Source organism: Poecile atricapillus, chromosome 13 (assembly GCF_030490865.1).
Source record: "Poecile atricapillus isolate bPoeAtr1 chromosome 13, bPoeAtr1.hap1, whole genome shotgun sequence".
NCBI classification, from domain to species: Eukaryota; Metazoa; Chordata; class Aves; order Passeriformes; family Paridae; genus Poecile; species Poecile atricapillus.
Window position 1 is genome coordinate 7,666,181 of NC_081261.1, and position 18,092 is coordinate 7,684,272.

The following is an 18,092-nucleotide window of genomic DNA, read 5'->3' on the forward strand; positions in this document are numbered from 1 at the left end:
CATAAATAACAAACATTTCTACTGTTTTTGCAACAGCAGCTGATGGATTTCCAGGAGAGGGGGCTCTGGGCAAGCAGAGCATTCTGCAAGTGCTGCTGGAAGCCTCAGCCCTGGCCTGAGCAGGACCAGGGCCGGGTGGGTAAAATGAGCACTAACCTTGGCTTCCATGCAGTTTGAGTAACTTGCACTGAACCCCCAGGAAAAAGCCTTGTCCCCCAGCTGTCCCCAGGCTGTGGCATCCTGCCATCCCCAGCTCATGGCACCATCCAAGGGCTGGTGCTGTGGCCTTTGGTTGCTCCTCCCTGACCACTGGGAAACAGTTCTGTGCCAAAATTCAGCTCCAGAGCCCCCAGCCCACCCACTGCAAAGAGCAGCTATAGATCAGCAGCAAGGGAAGTACACAATTAACTGAAAAAAAAAAAAATAAATTGCTTATTCTTGACAGTTCTGTGTGCTAAAATGAAGACAAAATGCAGGAAATGTGTTTAGGAACAGTTGTGTCATGGCTATGCTGAGGTGAAGCTGTGCCAGGGCAGTGGCTGCCCATGCTTTGTGTTGGGAAGAACCCACTGAATCTCAGGCTGAGGGTGAGTACCTTAGCAAGATTTATTTTTTGTTAGCATTTTGGGGGAGTTACAACAACCTTAAGTGTGTGAGGGTGTGCACAATCCTGCCTGGACTGGCTGGGCTGTGAGCCTGGCTCTTGGCACTCTGTTTGCTTTATTGTCTGTGGTTGTACGTTTACTTTAATTAAGAAACAAATGCTGAAACCACATTTGAGATACTCTTCCTCCTCTGCATCATGGTTTAGCTGATCCCAGGCAGCCTCTGTTAGATGGCTTAGTATTTGGGGTTTTTTCCTTACTTGCTATTACTACCATGAAAGCATTTCCAGGCCCCAGGGAAGACGGGGTGGGGGGGAAATCTCTTTAAAAACAGCAATTATTCTTAGTAAAATATTCTAAATAATTCATTGCTTACTGGCTGTAGTGCACTATTAAATGCCTTTTAGCTACTACTTGTATAAACTCTTAAAGCCCTGGTTCAAAGCCAGGTTAATGATACAGCGATTTCTGTGGGAAGCTCCGTGTGTCCCATAGAGCAGCTCCTGCAAAAGCCCCACAGAGCTGGACACAGAGAGGTCTGTGTGGGCAGGTCCCTGTGTTTTAACCATATTCTCAGGATTTCTGGGCCTAGGAAGTCTCCCCATTCTCGCCCAGCTTCTGGAGCAGCTGCTGGATAATTGTATTGGTGTAATGCTCTTCCAACAGAAACCCAGGGGATTTGAGACCATGGCAACTGTCTGTACAGCATGGAAGAAATGGCCACAAATGGGAAGCCAGCAGTGCCTCAGTTCACCTGCCTCTCCAGCAGCCTGTTCTCTGTGGAGGAAGCCCAGTCCTCTGACAGACTCCCTCCCTGCAGATCTGTCCCCTAAGATAAGACAAAACTACTCAGTCATGGTGACTAAGCTGTGGACCCCTTCCTGCTTCAGGACCCCATGTTATCTCCCTGTAAACTATTGGTCATTTTATCCCAGCCTCAGGCCATTGGTGCCCTTCCCAATTCTCCCCTTCTCTATAAAAACCCCGGCTTTTGCCCAGTTCAGTGGAATTTCATCACTGGCCCCTTGGCTGAGGCCTGCCAGTAAAGGATTCTGCAGAATGCTCACGGCCTCCCGTCTTTCCTCTGCACATCAGCTGGGGTAACCCATGAGCAGAGCTGGGCTGATCTGAGCTGATCACAGGGCTGAAATCACTTCTAAAAGAGCAGATCACGTGAAGCCTCAGACCACTCCTAAGGGTTACCCCTGGCTGGAAGCTGCCCAAGACTCCCTGGACGGCTGCTCCTTCTTGGGACCTCTATCCAGGATAGCTGGTGGCAGAGCTGGGGGTCAGACAGGCCCCTGCCCCCAGCCTCAAGGGTTCTCCATCCATGCCCACTGGAGATAAAGGAGAGTCCTCAGCAGACTGGGCTCAGTGCAGTGCCCATCAGTGTAGTAATGTGAGGGTGTTTTTTTCTTTCATTTATCATAAGCCTGCTCACCTCTGTCATGTATTTGTTTCTGTTTGGTTCAATCCCAAACCAGCAATTCAGCCCCTAAATCTGTTCTAGAAGAGTCCTTACTTGTCTGACAAAAACTTTACCTCGATACTGGTAAAAAACTGTGCAAGAGGACTGACCTGGGCATAGCATTAGACCCAAGGCATCTGCCTCCAGCTCATCTCTTTGAGCATCACCTTTGGGTGCAGCTATAAAGAAAAGGCTGAAAGATATTGAAGCATGAAGATTTAAATTTACATTTCCTAGGTAAAACTTGGTTTTAGTTGCCTATTATCAGGTATTAGCATCTCTTTGCATCCTTAACATCTGGGTAAAAAGGAAAAGCTATGACATGGCTCAGCAGCCACCAGGTACATCAGATTCCAAGGCCATTTCCATCAGCAATTCAAGCAGTGCCCATGCAATCTGTAGGATTGGACATGACTCCAGGAAAAATGGCTGGTGGAATCAATTAAAGGTTTTCCAGTTTCATTCCTGTTTAAATGATGAACATTGCAGAGTTTCAGCAGGCATTGAACCGTTTATTTTGTCATTTCAAGTGAAAATAGTTCAGTTCATGATTTAAACCTTAGAGCTCTTTGCAGAGCTGACCCAGGTTAGTTTCCAAGAAACAGTAATTTGTTGCTAGACCTGAGAAACACCCATCTCAGCTGCTGGCCCTCATCCAGACACTGCTCACCCCATGGCACTGGGATCTCTTCCCTCACATCAGCCAGAGACCCAGGATTTGCAGGGTTTGGCTCAGAGTGCTCTTTGGGAACCAACAGACACGACCTGAGTTCTGTCCCCCCGACGTTTCCAAGTGTTTCACAAATGGTGACCTTCACTTTATCTCTTGGAGGTGGGTAAATAGTAATATACTAATTTTACAGATGACTAAACAGCGTAGAGAGTTTAAATGATTTGGCCAAGGTCAGAGCAGCCAGCAGTGGGACTGGGAGGAGATCCAGTCCTGCTAAATCCCATCACCTCCTCCCACAGCTCTGAGCAGGCCCTGCCTTTCACAGAGCTCAGTGGCATGGGGTTGAATTTAAATGGATCTCAATTTCATTTACAGCAAACTCCAGGATATAAACTGGGGGTTTCAGAGCAAATCTTTTATCTGGGCATTTTTTAAGGACTGTGTCATTTAAAATTGCACTTGGCAGAAATCAGGCTCTTAGAAATCAGAAAATAAGCTGCCTCCTGAATGACAGCTATGAGGGAACGGGTGAGTTAAGGGATTAATTTGTTTGATTAAATCTTTAAAGAGTTTACTGAGAGCGCAGACAGGCCTACAGATTATAGCATGGGCGCAGTGGTGGGCAAAGGAGTTATTTAGATAGAGCCCATGTGCTATCTTTCATTTTTCTCAGTCTGTAATTACTTATAAATAAAATAAAAGCAAAACCACAACTGAAGCTGCAGAATTAGTTACCGTGCAATTTTTGCTCCTCTGGGATAATAAAATAGTGTGAATGACTGATGGCAACAGTGCTTCTTTTAGCCACCCTGACGTGGGAGCTGCAGGGAGAAATCAGTGCCACAGCCCAGATGGGATTTTGGTAAAATCCTTTTTACTTTCCCAAGCATTAAAGCAGTCACTGAAAGCACACGTTCAGGATAGGAACAGGTTGAAGACACTGGAGTTTTTGATCATGGTAATGAGCTGTTTTCATTAGGGCTGAGAGGCTGGAATGCCCCATTTATCTCCAGGCTTTGCTGAGCCCCTGGGAAGCTCTGCTGGAGCAGCTCCCGAGGAGGGGTGTCCGTGTCACCGGCCACTGGCAAACATCAGCACGTTTATTTAAGCCAACAGGAATTAATGTAGTGTTTTTCTGTTTTTTTTTTCTATGATATGCAATGCAGCAGGGACCCAGCAGCACAGGTTTCTACTTTATTTAATGACCCTGAATGCAGCAGTTCCCTGCCAGCTCTCGGGCTGCGAGGCAGTGGCTGGGGCAGAGCAGCAGCTGAAGGAGCTGAAGGAGCTGGCTATTCACTGAGTCTTCTTCCCAGGACTAGGAGGCTTTTCACAAAATGCTAACCACGGGGTAAGGTGCTGGGAAGCAGGGACACCTTCCCTGGACCAGCCTTTCATGGGTCACATTAGGGACAGGTGGGGCTGGAGCCTCCCTGCACCCTCTGGCCTAGGGGTGCTCTCAGCTGCATTAGTCACCTCAGGACCAATAAATTATTTTCCCAATTTGCCATTAGCTGCCCAGAAACAGGGATGAGCTTGATACAATTTAGCACTCCACCTGATGGCCCTGGGGTGGGTGTAAATAAGGGACAGACCCTAAAACCCAAGGTTTGCAGCGTGGCTGAGGTTGGAGGTGGGCTGGGTTTGTGATCTATGGGCAAAGATTTTTGTCTTGATTGCAAGTCTTGAAGGGCTGTGAAGCTGCTGAGTTCGACCCTTAAGCTGCCTAAAGGAAATGCCAGGCAGGAAAAATGAAGTTTTTTAGTATAAGAAACTACAGGGGAGCTGCAGGTATTTAAATGCCTCACCAGGCACTTGGCAATCTTGTGCTGGGCTTGTGAAAGTCTCATATGTGGGGTGAACATCTGCCTCGTGAGAATGAGGGCTCAGGCCGGGGGGCCAGCAGTCCCCATGGGTTGGTGGCCACACAGGGAAGCACTCAGAGTGGGATCCATGCAGGATGTGTCCCTGGGGACAGCTGTAAGGAGTGGTGTCCTCAGCCACCCCTGATCCCTGCCCCTGACAGCACTCCCTGTCCCGTGCCCTCAGGGAGAACTGTGGGGTTCAGTGTGTGTGGTTTGCTCTGCTAGAAGGCTGCTGAGGGGACTGGTGCCAGGCATGGGGGAAGTGCTGGCATATCCTGAAAGTTTGGGAGCCTTCCCTACAGCTTGAAGATACCATGGAGCTGAGGGGTTGGGTTCTTTTAGGAAACATTTGGCATGGGAAAGGGTGGAAGTGGCCAAATGATGCTGTTGCTATCATAGGTTTCCAGAAACCTTGGAAGTTCTTTGTTGCAGGTGGCAGCTCAGAGCTCCCCCTCTGTGCTGAGGTCCATCAGTTCCTGCTGCTTTGGTCCCTCCTGTCTGATTTATGAGGTAAGGCTTGGTTGGTGTCCCCTCAAGCCCTGTACACAGATGTGCTGTGTGCCAACCTGCTGGGCTGGATTTGGTGGGGGTGATGTTCCCAGCGATGCTGAAGCATCACTGCACTATTGACAGAGCAGCTGATGGATGTGAACATCACTCTTGCTTTTTATTTGCAATTAATGCTGTGTTTGTACCTTGAACTCTAGTTTTTTTCAATCACATAGACCTGTTCTGAACCATTAACCTGACAGCCAGTGAGTAGTAGCCTTTATTTTGCTGTTTTCAGAACAATGGAAGTCTTTTTCTGGAAATTAATGGATCAGGTTATTAAAATCCTGCAGGAGCACTGTGGTGAGGCACTGAAAAAACAAGGTCCTGTTCTTAATCCCAGCTGAAGACAGCAGAGCTTTGCTGGCTTCGTGTCAAGGCAAGAGTCTGACCTACTGTTTTGGGTTTGCTCTGGGACAGGATGTAGCTGGGTTGGTGTTTGAGAAATCCCCACTTTCTTCATGCACTGATTACCTGGGGATACCATGTGGTTTGGTTGACAAATGGTGTGTTCCTGTAAAATGGCAGATTTTAAGCACAAGCCCTGTCCTGTAGGATTTCCCATGTCTGATGATGCAGAAGTCTTAGAGCTTGGTCAGGAGTGAAAAGGAGCTGGGTGCACAACATATATAAACTTACCCAAATTTGAAGTTTTTAGTGTAAAACTTAAAAACTGAAAGCAAGATCCCACTATCCTTGTCAAAACTAAGGTGGTAGGACAAAGTCAGAATCTCTCTCCTGAAGAGTAGCAGAGGCTCTAATTTCACATGGTGTTACTCAGAACAAGGTGAATCTTTGCAGCAAGTCTTTGCAGAGCAGAGTTCCTGTATAGCAAATGGCCCTGAGCTGTAATTTAATTGCAGTTCTGATTTTTTTTAATTGTTACTATTCCAGAAGCAGCTTGGACTCCTGTGGTATTCTGCTGCTAAATGCATAGATAGACAACAGTCTGGCAAGAACAAGCTTATTGTGCAAAAAGAAATGTCCTGGGGGCCTGAGTGTCTCTGGGATAAGGGTTAAACTCAGTTTCTTCATGAGTTCTCCCAAGCCCTTCCCTGAAGGGAGGGATGGAGCAGAGGAGCAGGAGGTAACATCCCTACTCCCACTGAGAGCATCGCTGCTGTTCCGTAGCTTTGGGCTGTAGGGAGAACTTGTGAGACTTCAGGGTGGCACAATCCAAAAATGCACAAGATGCAGCATGCAGGTAAAAGCAAATACAAAGCTATAATGTTTTTGTTCTGTTGTAAAGGCTGAATCACTGGGAGAAAGGGAGTTACAACATTTTGTCCATGTTTGTGGTTTAAAGTATAGCCCCCCTCTGCTTTTCTTGTTACTGCAGCATAAGTATTTAGCAAAGCATTAATCTTGCTTGTCAGTAATAACATGCAAATTAAACACCTGCTCTAGGAATCTGTAGTGCTTTGTTCCATTAGATGGTATTGACATGTCAGGTATTTGGACTTTAATTCAGAAAAATGGTGCCATTTTCATTTATCTCCCCTAATGAAGAATGAAGGTGTGCACTGATACACGGCTGCCCACAGCAATGCAGCTAAAAGTGAAAAACAATACTTAATATAGCCACTAAATTACATGTGACATCTCATTTAAAGATAAACAGCCTGAAGGCATATGTCCAAGTGGCATTGATGAAATTTTTAAATGTTCTGTTGAATTTTCATTTAACCACCAGTTTGTTAGCAAAGGTGCTATGCTGGCTGGGAGATGTAATGTGTTGCTGCTTTAAATGTGAGCTGGAAGGAGAAGTAGGAGAAAGCTGCAAGTCCCAAGGGACAAGGATATGGACTGACCCAGACCTTCCCCTCCAGTCACATGGGAAAATAGGAGCTGTGCCCAGCAGATGATGGCCAGGAGATGGGTGGAAGCAGTTCTTGTGCTGTGAGATGTCAAAGCTCCCTTGTCCCCAGCTGCACAGTGACACTGGTGCCAGAGCTGGGCGCAGCACAGGGGGGCTGCAGCCTTGCAGGGCTGTGTGTGACTGCGAATGTCCCCTGGTCTCATGAGCTGTGGGCTGGACACTGCTGTCACAGCTGACCCCTTTTGCACATCTTACTCTTCAGCTTTCCATCATTTTCTGGAAAAGCTCAGATTTACATGGAAAAATGTGGATACAAGGGGGAATGGCTTTAAACTGAAGAAATTCTTTGTGGGAGTGGTGAGGTACACACACAGATTGCCCAGAGAAGCTGCAAGTGCCTCATCCCTACAAATGTTCAAGGCCAGGCTGAATGGGGCTTGGAGCAATCTGGTCTAGTGGAAGGTGTCCCTGCCCATGGCAGAGGAGCTGGAACTGAGATGATCTTTAAGGTCCCTCCCAGCCCAAATCATTCCATTATTCTATTAAATGTTCCTTAGCAATTTAAACATGGAAATTAGGTCCTATTTTCCATCTTAACAGGGAAGCCCTCTATGCATTTGAAACATGTTCCTTGCTTGCTCTTTTCTTCCCCATCTAAATAATCCAAATTTGTTCACTCTTTTTTTTCTATGAATTTTTTGGGCAGGCTTGTTTTCCTCTGGACCTGTTGAGATTGGCTTTGCTGTGTCATGCCCAGCTAGACACAGTAACTGAGCTGAGGTCCTTCCAGTGCAAAACAGAAGGAAGATCCCTTTTGTAGGGTTATGTTCTGGCAGTAGAGAGCCCACATTTTCAGCAGAGCTTCATCTGTGACTCTGCTGGTGTGGGCAATCTGGGATGTTGAGAAGCAAACCTTGTTTGTGTGTGCAGCTGGGGCTTTCTGGGATCTTCCACAGCCTGTTCCTAGAGGCAGGCCCTGAGGCAAAACATCTTGTGACAGAAACAGAGACTTCCTGAGGGGAGGCACACAGTGCCATCTTCTCTTGCCAATATTTGCCCATCTCTTGAAGTGTCTGTTTGAATGGTGTTTCCATAATGTTTTTCCATTGCTGTTTTTTGATGAGAACTTTTGATTTACTTTCAACTAATTTCTTTTGAAGATGGCTCCAGAAATGAGCTCTGCAGTTAATTTTTGTCCAGATCTCCTGAATTTTTACCAGAGATTTTTTTTGTTTGCTTCTTTTCCCCTGGAAGGTAGCGGGAAGCAGCAGGAACAAGCTCATGCAGAGGGTGCTTTTGTGACCTGACACTGAACACACTAATGACCAGGCTACAGATTTTCAAAAGCATCCAGCAGCATGAAAAAGTCATGCTGGAGGCAAACAGCAGGCACTGCTAGACCATTCCCTCCAAATCTTTTATTAGTCACATTTAATGGGATTTCTTCTCATGCTTTTGAGCTGTTCAGCAATGCTGGAGCTTGACCAGCATCCATGGTCACCTATTACTGGCACCAGCCAACCTCCATAGAGTCACTGAATGTTTGTTTGTGTCTCCTTGTGAGATGTCAGGCTCAATCTGAGACACAGCTCTCAGAATTTCCTGGTATGGGGTCACTAGGATCCAGCTCTGGGAAAGATTCCATACTTCTACTTGTTCAGTCTTGATTTTGATCAGGAGAAGAATTGATGCCATTGCATCATTCCTAAATCTCACCCTCCCTTTTGACTTTATTTTTTTTTAAGAATATAAAGCAATTTGACACAACAGGCTGTGCTTTGCTGGGTCTTATTTTTGCATCTTGTAATGTGGCAATATCCAAAATAAACACAGGCTGGGACTGCTTATGGAGAATCTACCCTTATTTTGAATAGATCCTTTCCTTTTCCTCCGAAGATGTTTAAACCTTGCTTTATTAAAAATAATAGAAATGCATTTCCCTTCACATAAAATATTAAAAGCAGTTTGATGGGTTTTATTGTTTAATAAATAGTCTGCACTCCCAAGGCTCTTTCCAGCAGAGAATATGAGTATTTCATGATCCTTTCTGGTGTCTGGCCACATGAGCTGCCTCCAGCAAAGAGAGTTCTTAATTCACAAAGCACCTCCTGACCACGTGCAATTGTCAGCCCCAACCCAGAGTGCTCTAATCTCAGCTGGCACGAGCTGGCCCTGCTGTGGTTCGAGCCATAGGGAAGTCAGACATTTCCATACCCACTGAATTTCTGTGTATTCCTGAGGGAGACAGCAGCCTGTTCGAAACTGGGCCTGCTCCGCAAGCTTGGAGTTGGGTATTTCTAAGAGTGGCCTCATTTATTCACACCACTGAAGTTTCCATGTATTTCATAGCTGTCCATTTACTTACCTCCCCCAGACCACAGGACATGCGGTTTTTCCATGTTTCCTCTTGTTCAGCTGGGAATTGAGGCCCAGAGAGAGGAGGGGGCTGCTCAGGAGAGCCTGAGGCAGAGCCAGGAAGCCGTGGAGGTGCCCTGGCACTGCGGCCTCATCCCCGCTCCGGCTTCTCCCTCACGTTTTCCTCAGCTGTGCATCCCTGTGACAAGTGACATTTAGTAAATCATGTCAAACTGAGGATTTGTTGATATGATTCTTCTGGCTTGATGGGAGGGGCTGGGGAGGAGGAAACCTCTTGATTAACAAGAAGAACTAGCAAGAAAAACTCTTTTCTTAAACAGCAAATACTTGGAAAAGCAAGAGAGCTGTGCAGGGGAGTTGGGGCTCTGCTGAGCTTCCTCCACCCCTGTTTCTGCAGCTCGATGGCAGGTGTTGCTGTGGGTCACAGATGATGACTTATTGATGCAATATTTGGGTGGCTTTGCCTCCTTTCCCCAGCACAGTGCAGGTTATTTGGGAATGTTGAGCCAGCCCATGCCATGATGACAGCCCAGCCTGGGGATGGACCTCTGTGGTCCCACCATTCGAAGAAACTTAGATTTCCTAATAATATGCTTAACACAGTTGGTTTATGGGGCCCTTTGTGTATATTTTCTAATTCACATGACTCCTCTGGATAGCAAATCCAGGGTTCTTTTGGCCCACAGGCTGTGGCATCCTTTAGCTGGGTGTTTATGGGTGATGGCTGCTGAAGAAGGGGGATAAGTGGTGATGTCAGCTCTCTGAGCTAAGGGAACAGGGTGTTTGAGACTGCTGTAATGAGAAGTGAGTAAAAATGGCAGCAGGGAATAGATTCTTAATTTAAATAATGAGCGCCCTTTGTTGCCTGACAGATGGTCATTTTCTGAGAAATGCAAAGTCTCTTTGGAGGGGTCAGATTGCTTGTATTTACATGGAATAATGAGGGAGAGGCACCGGTCCCAACACATGCTGTGTTTTTCACATTTTTCCAGGGGTATTCCCAGCTGTCTTTGAAAAGAGCAGATTTGATCCTTCGCAAACCTTGTGTGAATCTGACCACGCGTTATTATTGCACAAGGAAATCAAACAGTGATGGGAGTGTCTCTGATACTCAGGCAGCTATTATAATGCCCTTTAAGCATCTTTAGTTGTTAGAAAGGAAGCTTGATACTGATGCCAGAAAACATCTTGGGCCTGAATGTGCCTTTACTTGTGCAGGGCTGGCTGCAATCCAATATCCAGTTATCTGCACGCTGATGGCGTCTCTGGGATTTAATTTGTGGGAAGGCAGATGGATGGCAAAGAATTTGCTTGGGGCAGGGCACCTTCCTACACACTTCCTCCCTTGCTGCATCCACTTTTAGTGCAAGAACTAAAGATCAGGCACCAAATATTCTGTTTTAACCGTTATTTATTCCATTAGTTCTGGTGATGGGCAGAAGGGGTTATAGAGCAGGAGGGGTTTTGGATACACCAGGAACTCCTTGTTGTTTCATGATATTTTAACTGGGATGGTGGCAGCCCTGTTGGACGTCATGTCTGCTCTGGCTGAGGTGTTTCAGTTGTCCATCTGCTTCTCTGGAGTGTGCAGGTTCTTGCTGTCTCATCAAACAGAGCAGAAAGGGAAGCAGCCTGTCCCAAGACAGTGGGCAGGAGACAAAGATCCTGATGGATTACAATGGCTCATTCTCCCCTTATGTTCAAGAACTTTGGTGCTTCCTGGTCAAGGTCAATATTTTGTGTACACAAGCATTTAAAAGAGGTACAACACAAACAAACCTTTGAAGAAGTAGTTTGAGGCCCCAGAGAGGAACTATTAAAGGCAATTGACCCTAGCATGGTTCTTGCTGTTCATCAATCACCTCTTAGGCTGAGGTTTTAGCCCAAGTAAGCCCTTACAGTCCCATTAATCTTTTCCCTAAACAGCAAGGAAAACAAACACTAGTCTTGAACCCCAAATTCTCTTAATGTCACAGTCTGTACTTGGGTGTTTGGTTTCTGCCTTTTCCTGTATGTGGGTCCCCATTCTGCCCTATTTCTTCCAATGCCAAAGAAGAATGAAGACTTTCTGTGGATGATTGTGCATGGATGACCATGTCCCAGACAAAGGAGAATTTAACTTGCAGATATACCAAAACAACCCTCTTTTGAGCTCCCTGCAGTAGTGCAGGGATACATTTTGCTATCACACTTTAAAAAAACCCCTAACACCTTCCCAGCGTTCTGATCCTGAAAGTCTAGAAGGCACATACAAGTTTGAAAACACTAAAGGCAATGACTTTTGTTTTGTTGCTCAGCAGCTGAGAGCTGCTCCCATAAATTCAGCGGTTTTGTACATCCTCACCATGTGTTCTTTAATCTCTGGGTAGCAATGTGTTTGGAAGAAGCAAAGGCAACCAACACCCATTTTTCACAGTGAATCAGCTACTGGTGTCAAATTCTGGTCTGTGTTTTTTGCCAGAAAAGGCTTGTTGTCACCTAATTTTGGAGTATGCCATGTCAGGCTGCAAAATCACTTGTTTCCTGGACATAGCCCTAAATTCTATACTCCCTGTCAAGTCTTGAAGACTGAAACCAAAACTGTATTGACAGGGTTTTTTCCCCTTTTGGTTAATTCCTCTCCAAAGGTGGTTGCCTGCTGTTTTCCATATACCCTGTGCTCAGACTGACAGAAAACAGATTTGGGCAGCATGGTGTCCCTGTCGAGGTTTTTGCCATTCTGTTGGCTGATGCTCCTTGCCAAGAGCTCTGTGCATCCAGGAGGCAGTTCCCAAGGACCTCAAATTGCTGGGCAGTTTGCAGAACACCGATATGAGTGGTTTCCTGGCAGTGTATGGAAGCATTTGCTTGGCTCTGGCATGGATAAGCTGTTACAGCTTACAAAATATTTGCTTTTAAAAAACGTGTTTTATCTGGTTGACCTGGAGAGAATGAAATAAGTGTGTTTACCAGTGGCATCCATGTGGACAGAGCTTATTTTCAGGGCTGGGAAGAAAAGGAGGAAGACAGGAGTGGCAGAGCAGTTGACAGCATGTAGTATGACAGGGAGTGAAACCTTTAACCAAAACCAAAGCAGAAGTAATTTTTAAAGGTTAGTATTCTAAATTTAGCTTCAAAGATGCAAAAAGAAGATGGGTAGGTGATACAACTGATATTTCACAGGCAGTGAAAAATGTGTCTTAATCCAAAAAAAAGTTCATGCTCTTCTGCACCCCCTCACAGGTTGTATTTGTGCTCAGGGCTGACAATTGTGTGTACACAGGGTGGTGATATCCAGGGCTGATGCAGTGGTGTGCAATGGCATGCTCCTAAAGAACCTGCCCAGCTCTGTTGTGCTGTGTGTGAATGCAGGTAATGAAATGCCAAGGGCTTTCATTACACTTCCAAATATAAAGGAAACCTTCATTTATCCATGTCTGGAGAATCAGAGAGAGAATCAGCATCAAAGAGAGCCTCCTACTGAAACCATTTGATGTTATAAAGGATAAAGAGTATCTGGCAGAGGCCTTAGAGGGGGGGAAATCTGACAGGCACTCAAGTGCTACAAGCAGTCCAGCCTTGTAGCCTCCAGTTTAAATGCTCCAAGAGTACAATCATAATGCACAGAGGCATTCAGAGCATAAATTGATGTTTTGTCTTTGCTTTTTTTTTTTCACATTGCACTAAGAATTTGCCCTGCAGCCCCTGGATTAATTAAATGCTGACAGTCTACCAGAATAGGGGTGGAGGTGCTCTCCTGCCCTTTGGATGTGTTGTGCAGAGTGGAGTACACAGTGCCCCTAGGAAACGAGCTTGTTCCATTAGGCAAAATCAATAAGGCAGAAATCTCTGTGAAATTCTCCTATTAAATTACAAATAGACTAAACCCCTAAACCAGGTGACAGCGATCATTGCTTTTATGTCCAGTACATATGCTTGTGGGAGCACGTTGGTCAAAAAGGCACATGCACTCCTGCACCTTTGGGCTGCTTCCTGGGGTGGCTGATTTTTCACTCCTTGGCTATAAGAACAAAATTTTATTTTGCCTCTGTGGCTATCAGCTGTTTTCTGGGGTACATAGTGTAACTGGTATTCATGCAAACATTTATCATAGAAAATCATCTAAGGACAATAAATTCATGCTCTCTCTCCAAGAATGTTGTCCTTACTGTCTAATTTTCTTTGGTTGCAGCACAGTTTTCTTGTCATTCCAGTTTTATCTCAGATCCAAGCTTGGTGGGCCATGAAGAGCTCAAACAGCTCTTCAGCAAGTGCCAGCAGTGCCCAGGCACTGCCTGGGATGAAGCAGCAAACATGCCATGCATTTACTGTCCTCGAAACCTGATCTTCTTAGGACATGAAACACAGGAAAAAAATGCAAGGAAATCATGACCCTTACTAGTGTCATTTTCACAGGAGATCGGTTTCCTGCTGCCCAATCCTGAAAAAATTCATTTTACCTGCTAGATGCATGTGGGTTTTCTTATACCAGGGTGGGGCAGGGAGCAGTGGAGTTCAGCTGAAGCACCTGGGGCATGTATTGGGGATATTGGGCACGTATATGGGGAATTAGAAGTGTGGGGGACTGGCTTTCTTTGGTTGGATGGGAGAGTCTCCATCTCAAGAAACTCTTAAGAACAGCTGGATAAGTTTAGCCAGAAGTGTTTTCCCTGACTGACAGCCCAAGGAAAGGGTTAGGTCACTTCTCCTGGTCCTTCCCAGGGTTATTTGTCACCAGTTCTGTGCTGTGTAAGGGTGCTGTGTTCCAAACTACTTGTTTTTTGGAGGTTTCCAGAATTAAAGTCCTTCTTACAGTTCCTGGAAAAAATGGCTTTTGGGAAACATATTTTGTTATGAGGGTCAGAGACTAACACCCTTCCCGGCATCCATAGCAACCTGCCATAAGAATCTCTGATTGGAAATCTTGTAATCTTGCTTGGATGCTTTTTGAACAATTTCCAGGAATGTTCTGCTCTTTCCCATTCACAACTACTAAATATATGCTCTGTTTGGACTGCAGACCCCAGTCTATTTTTATCTATATTTCCAGCATATTTTAATTTTTCTGCCCTGGGTAGAATAATTTGGTCCGTTCTTAAACCCAAGACCTTTCTGCCCCCTCTCCTGCCACTGCCTGATTTTGGCATCGCTTACAAGAAGTTTATTATTCTGGGGTACTTCTATGTGGACAAGGACTGTGCCAGCTTCTGACTGACTGGAGACAGACTTAAAACCAGAAAAAAATATGGGCAGGAGAAAAAGGAAATTAGTTGTTCCTACACAAAGGAGTAACAAAGAGTACAGAAGTACTTTATCCTGTTTGTAAATGGTTAACTGAGTTTTGGGGCAGAAAATACTGTAATAGAACAGTGAATTCCTACTTGTGGAGCATTTCTCATTCCTCTGGGTAGAAATGGCCAAAGGTTTTCATGTGTAAGGCAGAAAACAAGTGGCTGCTTGCTTTCTTGTCCTCCTGTGTGCTCATATTTAGCAGGGCTTTATTTATTTGATTAGATGCAAGGAATATGGGCTTATTGTTTACACTGCATGAACAAGGATGGCAAAAAAAATATTTTTTTATCAGTGCTACTCTTGCCTTTGGTTGCTACCCTGGCCTCTGGTGTGTTTATTTCTGCATCTGGTGAAGATTTAAAAATGGGGAGCAGGATTTGAGAAAATATTCTCAGGCATGTGGGTAGTGAAGGACTATTCAATTTGAGCAGGGTCTTGATTAAGCATATATATCTCCTTGTGACCTTGACATGGAAATTCCCCCTTTAAATAATGTTTATAAGTCTCCAGGGTCAAATCCAGGCTTCTGTGATGCAAAACATGACTAATGAAATTACTGTGTCCTGAGCTGACAACATCTTGCTGGGCCATAAAAGGTTGAGCCTAGAGCAGCGCTGGGATGTCCAGCCTTTGGGAAGGGGGTTAAATTCAGAAACAATGACGTTTTTAAGTGTGGGTTGAAGCATTGTGAAGCTTCAGTCCCACAGGGACAGCCATGGTTCTGTCCCATTACTCCTCACTAACACCCACCACAGCAGCTGGCTTGGCTCTACTTAGTTATGTTTCCTCCAGACAAGGACTGTGACCTTTTACAGTGACAGAGGGAAACTCTCCCAGCAATACTGATGCTTTCAAAATGAGGGAAAAGGAACCCAAGCCCTGAGTCTGTTACTACAGAAACAAAATCCTTAATCCACCAGGGCTGGATGGTGCAGCAGGAATGCTGACTGGAGTTTCCAGCAGAAAGGCAGGTGAAGGGGTTAAAGACAAAGCTGGTACTTGTTCCTCCATGGCATTATCTGTATGATTGCTTTTCATATCTTGTTTATTGTGGTTAGCGGAGCAGCTATAATATAGAGTGCTAGATGCAATAAATCTTGTCATTGCAAACAGCACACTTTTCATCAGAGCTCGAGGAATTGCAAGGTAAGCATTCAAAGGCAATCTATAGATTTAATTATATAGAAAGCCTAACCCGTGTGTAGATCTTGAAATAAATTATAACTGTGAAGACTGCATTATGTTCAGTTTTATTTGTATTATGTGTATTATCCTGTTTAAGTTGTTTAGTTGTTTTAGTTATGAGGACACAGGGAATGGCATTGCCAACACAGTGTCTTCTGTGGTTTTATATCAGCACTGAACAGCCAAGGATGCTGGTAATTTAAGGGATAAGAGTTTTTCAGCCTTTCTGACAGCTGTGTCTATAAATTTACACTCCTGAGTTTTAAAATCTTCTCAGATGCTAATTGTAGCATCAAGAAATCCCATGGGGCAAAGGAAATCATCTCTGATTTTCTTTACTGAAAGAGGCCTGTGACCACAAAGCAAAACACCGTGCATCAAAGTGACAGGTCCAAATTGCTCTAATCTCCAGCTCGCCTCTTGGCCCTGGGCTGGTCACAGGCTGTCCCCACCCAAGGGATGCTCTGCATGTCCCCCTGCCTCGGGCAGGAGTGAGGAGGTGACTCGCCCTGCCAGCAAAAAACACCCACCAGAGTCCTGGCTGCTTGGAATTACAGCAGTTTCAGCAACTTTCTTTTTTTCCTGACTTGCAGAGCCCCCAGCTTGGTGGTGCTGGTGTGTGGGCCTGGGTAGGTTGGTTGGCCTGTGCTGTGGCATCCCAGTGTGGGACTTTCCTGCCCCACCACAAGCTTTGTGAAGGCAGCAGGAGTGCAAGGGGTGATGAGGGATGGTTTTGCTGAGACTGGTGTTCTTGGGAGATCCAGTTCAGTGAACTTAAGCTACTGGGAGCTGAGCTGCTCTGCTTTGGGCAAGGTGTTGGTTCAGTGATGGTTTCCCCAGCTGAGGCCTGAGGGGGCTGCTCTCCCTCGGAGCAGCAGGAATAGGACAGTTAGAAATGGAGAGATGGATTTGTCACTGCCAATTAGCCACGAGACCAAGCTGGGTGAGAACAATCAGCTCTTTGGCAAACACCTGGACATGATCCCTGGCTGGCAGAACCTGTTCTGGCCTTCCCAGCTCAGGAGCAGGGCTGGGGAGCTCCTGGATGGTTGGTAAATGTGAGGTGTCACTGAAGTGTTTCACCTGGACACAGCCAAGGATGCTTTTGGAGCACTCCTACGCACCATGAGTCAGGAGAAGGTTGCCCAATATGCCCTCAGGGTGCATGTTGCTCAGACAGGTTTGTCCAGGAAGGAGCACCAGAAAATTCCTGCAGGAAAGAGGCAGAGCAGGCAGTGGATGTGCTCCAAATTCTCCACACCTTTCTCATCAGCAGCCCTGAGCAGGACTGAAAGGTGTGTGCCCATTTCACTGCCTCACCGGTCACCCTGGACTTACCGTGGGGAAATGCAAACTGCAGATGAAAAATGTAAAAGTGCTGCCAGTTAATTTCATCAGCTTGGGCTGTAAAATTCAGGAGCTACTTCACAAGGGATTTTGCTATTGGTGACACAAGGAGACTCAGGAATGGTGCCAGGCAGGAGTGGAGGGGTCCCCACAGCACCAAAACCAAAACAGGACTAGGTTTTGGTTCTAGTTCTGTTTTTCACTCGTGGCACTGCCCGAAGTCCCCTGGCTCTGCAAACTGCTGAGTTTGTCCTGTGCTTCTGTTCATCATCCTTTGTTGGACATAAGGATTTCCTGCTTCAAAGCGAGGGCTGAAAGAGAAGTAATTGGTAACTGCAAGGGACTCTGTTAAATGGTAAGGGCAGTGTAAATACGACATGAAAACTAAAAAGCTCATTTTCTTCCATCTCACTTTGCTGAAATAAACTACATCAGACTAGAAAATGTAGTCTAAAATCAATAACAGCTAAGCCTCAGCAACAAAATGCACGTACTTAATTAGCACAAAAGCACAAATTTATTTTCATTCATAAGCAAGATGCTGAGGTTTCACTCCTGCCTCATTGTCAGCAGTACCACTCTCCTTGTGCCCCCTCTGCCAAATCCCCTGAGGTCTGGGGACAGCAGCATTTTGGATTTAACACAGTTAAGATGCTGTTTGGGGTGAATTAAAAATATAATAATTGTCTGGCAACTGTGCCAGAGGTAAAACTTTGAATAGCTATTTTCAGCTGTGTGCTGGAGTGATGGGATAGGCAGAGCATGGCTCAGTCCCCTCTGTGTCAGGAGTAGGAGGAGGTCACTGCCTGATCCCAGAGTGAGCAAGGGACCACCTTGGTGGGAACTTCTGCTTCCCTTGCTGTGCTTTAACTTCAGGGATTAGTTTTTTCAGCCATATTACTATACATTTGAGCAGCAGCACAATCCCAGAAAA